Genomic DNA, 10,839 nt, shown 5'->3' on the forward strand with positions numbered 1-10,839 from the left:
TTGTCTCATTAACCATTACTTGTTAGACGAACGTGCGTTTTTTAAAACTAGGGTATGTCGCTTTAACTTAAAGTAAAATAGGGTTATTGAATTTTAATCATGGCTAGTGAATTTTATAAAAATTCTAGAAAGCCCTGCATATAAATAAGAATTTGAAGTTTACATGCATGTAGATACATTGTAGAATGACAACACAGGTTTATAAATATTATCATGGTCCAGGAATACTGGATGGCAGAAAAACACAATAAAAGGCATTTTACATGTAACTTATCTGTACATGTACATTGTATATGTATATGTACCTGTAGAATATTGCTAAACTAATTACATGTTCCCTACCAGGCCCTATAATTTATAAATGTCAGATCTTCTAAGTTCAAGAACCAAGTATACGTGTACATTTATGTAACCAGAGTTTGATCAATCCGCCAGCCCGACACCCGGGGCTAGTGCTTTTTAACACAGGGCTAGTGATAAATGCAAAACCAGTGGGCTAGTAGCTTTATATTAAAAAAAAAAAAAAAAAAAAAAAAAAAAAAACCCCACTGCTAACTCACAATGTTTTTCCTCCACTGATGTACAGTTGATAAATGTTATTCTGACATTGGTCATCGCATAATGTCAACATATCAATAAGTATATATTAATATTCAACTTGAACTAGATTTCTATAAAATGTAATAACAAGAAGTTTCTACATTGTTAATTACAACAATACACACAATATAGACTTTGGTTTATTTTCATCATCAAGTTTCATGGACAGTAAACAATTTTAATAAAATGTGTGTTTTGATTGGTTGTACAAGTCACGTGGTAGTAAAATTTAACACATATATAAACAAGGTTTAAAAAATGTGTGCATTGCCAATTAATTAACAGGCTACCAGTAGTATAACTGAAGTACATTTCATTTCAACTTATTTTCGGGCTTATATCCAATTACGGTTCAAGCACGCTGTCCTGGGCACACACCCCTCCACTATCTGGGATGTCTGTCCAGGACAGTGGGTTAGTTGTTAGTTGGTTAGTGGTTAAAACTGAAGTATACAACCCCAGTCATGTTTAGAATTACATTGTCTTATTTATCTAGTCTTCTAATTTAATGCTTGGCTTACTTGTGATAGGGATGTTGACAATCAGGGAACACAATAACAAGAGCCAGCTTGACCTGTTTAATGTACATAGCAGTTTGGTTAACACCTGTACAAGATAATGCTTTTTTTTATCTATCAATTAACGAGTTAAATCTTGCCAATATATATTTGTTGCTATCTGTCCGACAATGGATATATTGCCCTGTAGGCTATTTGAGTAACTGACGTCACCGCTCCTGGTGACAATTCAATACCGAATATACTGAACAAGACCATGCATTATCATGTTACATTGTATTGTGCATTAAATTATTTTGTTTTAAGTGGTTAGAGAGAGGAGCATGTTAAATTACTTAACCACTCCAGATGAGGTGGCAGGGATGGAGGAGGGGCCAAAAGCGAAAACTGGATAATGTGACAAAATAAGAGTAGGTCATGCAATTTTTTAAAAATTAGTAATTTATTTTTGAAACTTCATTCACCTCTAGAGGTCGAGATAAATCTTCATTAAATAATACTACTAATAATAATACTCAAAAAGATATACATAATAATAAAATTATACTCATGCATGTACATGTCTTAAAAAAAAAAGATATGAAAACGGATCAGCCGGTTGTTTTTTTTAGGTACTTTAGGGGTGGGGTTCCTTGAAACATCGTTTTTCAGCCTTATATAAAAAGTTTGTTATAAATGATCACAAATTGGGGCTTGTGCTTCATTTTGGTGGGCTAGTGGAATTTACAAACCCACTAGCCCTGTGGCTAGTGACTTTAAAAAAAATGGTCATACCCTGATGAAACCAACAAAAATGGGCCAGTCCCCATAAAAGTCAAACTATACCTGTAATTCTACATTGTACATGATAAAGCTGTACACAAAAATTTCAGCTTAATACCTTTCTGTATTGCGAAAACAAGGTACATACACATGTATGTGGGACCGATGGACAGACAGACACAAAACCAATAGTCTTCTCCCATTGGACCAGTAGAAGACTACTAATGAAGCATTTTTACTTGTCTGCTATTAAAAGCAGTTCTAATGTTCTTACTTAGTCATGTCAAGATTCAAAACAAACAGCTACCGTACATTCGAATGGCAAGTGATTATCTTGTAGAACTAATTGCATTGGTTGCCTGCAAGCAGCCAAAGAACAGGTGCTCCGAGATTGAGTCAGGAGTCTTCAATACATCAATAGCCACTAATTAATAGCAGGACAACGATTTCCACAAGGGGATTCAATAACACGAGGATGTTGAAACTTTTGATGCAAACCCAGCCACATCAAAGCAAGATAACCGAGACAGGCCATCATGCATCAAGCTTATATATACTCCTAGTTTGATTAAGACTTTAGCTTGACATCTCAGCAGTGACATATTGAAATGTGTTGATATGGAAGGAAAGCCCGACTAATGCAGATGGGCATGTGAAAGGGTCGTCCAAGTTCGCAATTGAGGAATGAAACCAAGGTCCCTGAGGCATGTCAGTCTTAATCATTATGTTTAAGTCATTCAGAGGTCTTCTCTGCCACGCTGACCCAAATGTAATGAAACTATTAGTGATTAAGGTAGACATCTTTCAAATATAATTGGATTTATATTTTAAATTTGTTTTTAAAGATTTGTATTCCATGAATTGCCACATTTGTAACAATTGATGTTATATACTCACATGACCTTGGTATGCATCCATGTACATGTAAACATGTATGTACGTACATGTATGTACATGTTAGTGAATTTATTATTTTTTTAAAAAGGTTTTTTTAATGTTTTGTTTTAAAAATGTTATTTCATGAACTGCCACATTTATGTAGCAATGTAATATACCTGCATTTATTGTATTTTTCTTTTCTTTTACTTTTGTTAGTTTTAAGTTTGTTTTAAGATTCCCCCCCCCCCCCCATGAAATACCACATTAACAACAATGTCATACATGTATGGTCTGTGTAAAATATATGTTAATGCGCATGTACTAATTATACATGCACATATTTTATTGGAAACCAACTGTGAATAGTCAAAACAAAGCAGACACATGAATTCAATGAAGATGCAGCTAAAATACTGCACCAAAGTGTCACCAGCCAAAATAATTATTAGTGACATGGAGAAATTGACACTTGTTTCAACAATTATAATATATCAAAAATTACTATTTATATAACCATCATGGCTGCAGAAAGTTCTTGTATCTATGCATGTATAACCTGGCCTTGAACAAAATTCAATAGGTGATATATCGAGTGATTAATTGCTCCAGTAACCTGGATTATGGACAGCCATTTATGATATTAATTAGTACCATGTTGATATCAAATAAATTCACATGCCAAGGGGAGCTAAAAATTACTCTCCTTGAACTGTTCTGAGGGTAGTGATGGGGAGCCATTAAAGGGACATTTCTCAGTTTGCTGCATTGTAAGATGTTTCCGATTAAAAAAATATTTCTTACTTACATATTAAATATATCTTCTTGTTTAGAATATCAGTGTCTGTATATTCAATGTGTTTCTGTCGTCTTAATACTTATAAGAAGCCGGGCCAAACTGGATTTTGTGTTTAAATAATTTTGTACGTATAAAATAACAATATTTTAGTAAATAAAATGAAATTTAACCTAGTACAAATATTAGAATGATCAGAAACATGTTTAATATACAGCCACTAATATTTTATACAGAAAAATATATTTGATATGTACATGTGTAATTACAATCGTTAAAAAGTATGTTAGTCAATAACATCTTAAAAATCGCAGCAAACTCAGGAATGTCCCTTTAAATGGCAACGTCCGACATTGTGATGTAGGCTGATAGACTAGTAGAAATTCTGGTGTCCAGACTGGTGTACATGTAGTTAGTAAATTTTGGTTGGTATTGTATGATCTGGAAGACTAGTGAGATATATATTTAGCATTTTTGCAACCCTAATCATTCATTACTGAAATCCTCCATACATTTTCTACCAAAACACAGTGATTTCATTTCATTTCAACGTAGTTTAGTGCTTATATATCCAATTACGGTTCAAGCATGGTGTCCTGGGCACACACACATCAACTATCTGGGCTGCCTGTCCAGGACAGTGGGTTAGTGGTCAGTGAGAGAGAAGAGGGTGTAGTGGTCTTACACCTACCCATTGAGTCGTTAAAACTCACTCTGGGTGGGAGCCGGTACCAGGCTGTGAACCCTGTACCTACCAGCCGTATTTCCAATGGCTTTAACCACGACACCACCGAGGCCGGTAACGATGTGATTAAAAACATCGAACCATCAATACCGAGACCAAGGACTAATGGCAAATCCTGTAATAGGAGTACATAAATATGTAGGAGAAAGTTAAAGTTTATTTTAACGACACCACTAGAGCAAATCTTTACATTAGTAGCAGTGCGGGACGTAGCTCAGTGGTACATCGCTCGCCTGATGCACAATTGATCATAATCGATTCCTGTCGGTGGGCCCATTGGGATACTTTTCGTTCTAGCCAGTTCTCCACAACTGGTGTAACAATGGCCGTGATATGTACTATCCTGTATGTGGGATGTTGCATATAAAAGATCTCTTGCTGCTAATCAAAAAGAGTCGTCCATGAAGTGGCAACAGCGGGTTTTCTCTGTCAATATCTGTGTGGTCCTTAACCATATGTCCGACACCATAATAGGATATAACCATAAATAAAATGTGTTGAGTGTGTTGTTAAATAAAACATTTCCTTTATTCATTAGTAGCAAGGGATATTTTATATGCACCATCCCACAGACAGGATAGCACATACCACGGCCTTTGATATACCAGTTGTGGTGCATTAGCTGGAATGAGAAATAGCCCCATGGGCCCACCGACGGCGATCGCTCTTAGACCGACCGCACATCAAGCAAGCGCTATACCACTGGGCTACGTCCCACCTTACAAGTAAGAGAAATAAGTAAGAGAAATGCTTCTCAAACAGATTTTATGAGGTGTTCAAATCTCAGCCTGGTCTTTCTGGCCCACAAATTACGTATCTTGTAAACTAAGCTAAAACCTTCACTTTTTTCACATTTCTTTCTTATTCCTTGCTTTTCTATTTTTTAATTGGTAATACACAAAAAATACAAAATAAACCATTAAAGTAACATACATGTACGTATGTACTGTGTATGTACTCAATCGTCTTAATTGTTGGTTAAAATGTAAAAGCAGCACCATGCAGTACACGTATTGTACACTGTCACTGATTTCTTTTTCAAACTGGTAGGTCAGGTTGTGGAAGCTGATATTCATTAACACGTTATATATACTGTAAATAGTTATAGTCACGCCCTAATAAATAGGAGAACTAGGAGAATCTGTATGTTTATTTATAAGTGTATATACCCTGCACCCGTACAGAGGGTCAGATGGGTACACGTCCATTATGTTTTTAAAAAGTAAAAAACTGCTTATTCCAAGTTCCTAAATCAGTGAGCATATACATGTATGTTGGCAGCTATAAGCATTTTCCGTAATGTCAACATGCATGTAATTAATTAGTACTATACATGTACCCTGAAAGGTAACTGCCATGGAAAAGTTAGTTTGTGTTATTTAATAACAGCACTATATTAAAGCACATTAACCACCTGTCAACCATTTGGCTGTTCTGACATGGACATGTTACCACATGGCCTATGATATACCAGCCATATATGGTTTCTGCCAAAGAGTACGAAGACTAAAATTACATTACCCTAAAATCGTAGAAATTACTCGAAACATTTTAAACTTTTATGGTAAAAGAACTGCATGGGCCGAATTTATAAATACAACTTTACTAATAGAAATAATCAGATATGTCACCTAGAGGAGATAAGAGCTTAAAAAGCCTTACATTTGAGAGGGTGGGAGCATGATGTCCATATTAACAAAATAAGACTTAAATGTAGCATTTGACGACTTGACCAGCCGTTGGGCATGGCGACAGTAGTTATGTATTAGCCCAACATTGAATATATCACAAGCCACGGGAGTGGGGCTACCATAATCTAGAAGCCCTGCCCAATTAAGTACAAACATGCTGACCTCAGAATCACTGATATGTTAAGTTTAATTATATAAAAGTAACTTGAAATGCATTTGTGAATACCGACAACTCTCCAGCAGCTCTTCACTGACAGTAATTACGAATTAAAACGACCTTCCTGCACTCAGAAGACAAAAATCCCCGTTGTGCCCAAATTAGTGAGATCTAGAGCCCTGATCAGTGGCAGATCCAGGTGGGGAGGCTTTGGGGTCTGGAGATCCTCAGGTAACTTTTGTTTCCTTTTTGGGTTTTTTACGAATCTGAACTCCCACCAGTACCAACCCCTCTGGATATGTCCCTGTGTATATGGGAGGGGGGGGGGGGGGCAACCCATATTGGGGAGGGTCAACCCCCACTAATGTAGGCCTATGTATATATTAGACTATTATGTATGTGTGATTTTATTACATTTAATGTACAGTTTAAGAAAAAAGAGAATGTTTGATTGTGGAACCATGACCGCCATCCCTCACTACATGTATACCATTGCATACATGTGTATTATATAATTTAAAAGTAAACCTGTCTCAATGTTTAAGGCATCATATTTTAGACTGGTAGACCTGTAACTGGCACCCACACAGCGTTCGAAATAAGCACTTGTCCATTTGTCCAGACAAGTGAAACTTTACTCAGACAAGCATAATTTACCTTAGTGGTTATCTGGCAGACAAGTAAAAATTAATTTTTTTAAAAACAGTATCATAATTTTTAGCAATGTCATTGCAGTGTACTTAAAATAAACAACGTAATCAGCAGTATCTTATCGTAAAATCCACACCATTGAAGTTGTGACAATCTTCCACTCCAGATATCGTTCTTACAGGCCTAAATAAGTGTCCAGTCATGGACATTGCCCAGTACAAATGTGTCATTTTCCAAACATTAGTAATCACAAACTTAATGAATATTAAGAGTAAGTATTTCTGTGTTGAAGCAGTCTGATGTTGTACATTTTAAAATGCATATTTAAAGTGGGATTTTTTTTACCATATCATGAACGCGTGCTTATACTTGAACTGTTACTAGACTGTTACTGTTACTTTGCCAACGTGATTGGTATTTGTTTACATCTAGTAGGCCTTTCCGCAGTGACCAGACAATCATGAATTTTACTTTTTAGTTGTTAAGTTTTTAAAGTATCTTTAATAAAAGTAAATTCTTCATCTTGGATTCATGGAAAGATATCGACTGTATCTCATTTTGAAATGAAATTGCAACATGTCAAAAGTTCAACAACATGTGAACTTGTTTGATGATGAAAACGCACCCCCACCTCCCCAGCTAAGTGTTGATAAACTGCATCATTTTATCCACGTTTGATTGTTGTTGTTATCCGACAGTTTTATTACTTATAAACTGCATCATTTTATCCACGTTTGATTGTTGTTGTTATCCGACAGTTTTATTACTGTTTCCATATTTAATAGTGAACAGAATACAACAAAGACAGTAACAATATTTTTAACATTTGTTGGCATGTACATTTTAATTTATAACAGGTAATTTCGCAAGCACCGCCTAACAATTATTTCCAGGCCTTCAGCTGAAAGTGAAAGTTGAAAACCAGTGACATGTTCTGAATGGAATGAAGGATGGAAATGTTTTATTTAACGACACACTCAACACATTTTAATTAAGGTTATATGGCGTCGGACATATGGTTAAGGACCACACAGATATAGAGAGAAGAAACCTGCTGTCGCCACTTCATGGGCTACTCTTTTCGATTAGCAGTAAGGGATCTTTTATATATATATATGCACCATCTCACAGACAGAATAACACATACCACTGCCTTTGATATACCAGTCGTGGTCAGCCCACTGAAGGGGATTGATCCCAAACCGACCGTGCATCAAACGAACGCTTTACCACTAGGCTACATCCACGCCCCTGAATGGAATGTGCCCAAGAACAATTTAACCAGTTTTCATTGAATCCTAAACAAAAACACTAATTTTTTACGACTTTTGTTTCACACTATAGACCTTGCTTTTTAAGGTGCTCGGGTGCGAGTATGAAAAACAGTGCATGTTACACTCAACAAACGGCGCACATAAAATAGATGGGTATATTTATTTCCATTGTTTTCATAGTTCATTTAGCTGTTTGGAAGGCTCTTTTATTAAAACAATCAAAATTAAAAACATGGCAGTGGCTTCCATACAGTCGTTAAACTGGTATTTCTCTTTGTTGAACAAATCGGGAAATACTGGTTTAATAGACAATTATGTAGATGTACCAGTCAAAATCAAATCGGAGCTACACTGCCTGTAAATCCATAAATACTGTTTTGTAAATAGTTGTGTCTTTAAAGCCGTCTAAAGTTGAGTCATGAAAATAGAAACATGTTTTCCTCCAATGATGAACATGATTTTGAGTTTCAAACAGACAAGTAAAGACACACAGTGACTCAACAATCTCATTTTAATACATAAATAAAACCTGGCTCTAAATGGGACAGGACTGATTTGGTCCAAAACTGAACTGGGGCCAAATTATTTCCAAACGCTTGAAATTCGAGTTAAAGGGAGATAACATCATGATGAAGTATTACCTCCCTAACGTCACCGTGTTTACTCTTGAATACTGGGAAATCGTTATTCATAGTCTGATTAACTTGTCTCAAAATTTTATTTTTCAAACAAACTACCAATAAAAAAACATGTTTTATGGAAGATAAATTGCTACTGGTCCACTGTGTTTTCCGATGTCCAGTTTTGTTTACAGATTAAAGTCAAATTTTTGAACAGTCGCCAACTGGAGAATGTGATTTTATTTTTTAGATGCCAGGGAATGGTTTTAGTCGCCATGGCGAGTATTTTACTTGCTTTGTAGAGCACTGAATCTGAAGTGAAGAGTAATAAGCAAATTGGTTTAAAAAGAAATGGGAAAAGGGGTTTAAGTTTTCCTTCTGCATCCACCTCCTGTCCTATATAGATTGACAAGTGGAAATATTGACGGACAAGTAGATTTTGTAGTATACTTGTTCGGCAAACAAGTGAATTTTTTCTTTTTTATTTCTATCACTGCCACAGTTGAATTAATTTTTGTCCCCGGGACAGTCACAGTGTACTTGAACGCTTAACTGGATACAACTTAAATGCATGAAAATAAGAGTTAAATGGCAGTTAAATTAATGAATGTATCTGATGACCACAAACTAGAATTTCTTAATAGCCTACATATTTATTTACCTACCGCCTGTTGATTTACCTTGGAACCGCCTACAGTACAGGTGCAAAATGGTAGGCTTACATGTCCAACAAGACACAATATAGTTTGTTACACGTGTACAATGGCTAGTATATATCCCTGGTCCTACAGACATAATATTTAGGTCATTGTTTCATACACAAATACAAGATGAATCAGCACAAGTAGAGTAAAATATCGATAACAAAACAATAAACATTCAACAGTCACAGTGCTGCCATGATTCGACCACTTGCTCGGCAAAGGGATCGGATTATTAAACCGAATGCTGAATCGGACATCTTGTTTTATATTTTAGTTCTAGTTAGATCTAGGCCCATCATAGCTAACAGTCCATGTTCTGACTGCATAACGACATTTATAAACACGTTTACTTACGTTAAATGTTAAAATCCACACGGAGAATGTGAACAAAACATATCGCCATCTTGCTTGCTCAAAAGATTGACAGATCGATTGCGAAATCGTCGCCCGTAAGGCGAACCTAAAACGCGGACGTGAGGATGTTGACCAGCGATAGTAAATCCGGTTATTTATGTGTTTGAGAATAAGCTATATCAGGATATATGGATGTAGAATAAAAGTGAACGGAACAATAACCCATTGGACAATAACCCATTGGGCAATACCCCGAACAGACAAAATAATAATAATAATAATAAGACGCGTCAAGACAGATATATACTATAGCGCCTAATATAAACTGTAAATTTAAGAAGGCACTAGTTTAGGTATACATTTAATTTAACTTGGTGTTCGTGCTTATAATCCAATTACGGTTCAAGTATGCTGTCCTGGGTACACACATTTGTTTTCTGGGCCGCTATATTAGGCCTTACTGAGGCCAGTCGGAGTTTATTTTACAAAATAATCACTGGTCTAATATTATTATATGTCATGTACAGCACACACATTCTAACCCCCAAATCATCAATGTCGGGGGGTGGGGGGTGGGGGGGGTCAGCATTAAAACCAAATCACAGGAGTCCCGCAGGCTCATGGCCCCCTCCCCCGCTCGCTTTATTACGACTTTAAAAATATATCATCCACAATATAGGCCTACAACACTATTAATTGCCCTTTAAAGGCGTCTCTGGACATCTTTATATTAACATTTTGTGACACCGCCAGCTTTATAAAATGCTTGTTCTGCCCCCAAATTAGGCTGTATAAAATATTTCCAGATAATACAGCTAAACTGCATGTTATTTATAATTCCTTGCATAAATAAGTTTTGGCCAAATCTACCGAGTTTCTGATGGTCCTGGGCTCATATATTAAGCCTAGTCTAATTTTTATATTTGAATTATTTTTTTTTATTTTTTTTAAATAAAATTAAAGAAAGAAAGAAAGAAAGAAAGAAAAAAGAAAGAAGAAAGAAAGAAAGAAAAGGTTAAACAGTTACCACAGTTTTTAAAACTCGTATCTGTGCATAAGGTAGTTAAAGAGGTGTCATGACAATGTCGTGA

At 35.8% G+C, this 10,839-nt stretch overlaps 1 protein-coding gene across 2 annotated transcripts in view; it reads right to left on the bottom strand.

The window, feature by feature from the left end:
* Window positions 1–9,880, bottom strand: part of LOC121387144 (phospholipid-transporting ATPase ID-like) — a 133,383-nt gene extending 123,503 nt beyond the window's left edge. For both annotated transcript variants that reach the window (XM_041518172.1, XM_041518178.1), the window contains exon 1: window positions 9,749–9,880. The gene's annotated coding sequence lies outside the window, so the exon portion shown is untranslated. The remainder of the gene's footprint in view (window positions 1–9,748) is intronic.
* Window positions 9,881–10,839: the final 959 nt, after the last annotated feature.

This window comes from Gigantopelta aegis, chromosome 2 (assembly GCF_016097555.1).
Source record: "Gigantopelta aegis isolate Gae_Host chromosome 2, Gae_host_genome, whole genome shotgun sequence".
Lineage (NCBI taxonomy): Eukaryota > Metazoa > Mollusca > Gastropoda > Neomphalida > Peltospiridae > Gigantopelta > Gigantopelta aegis.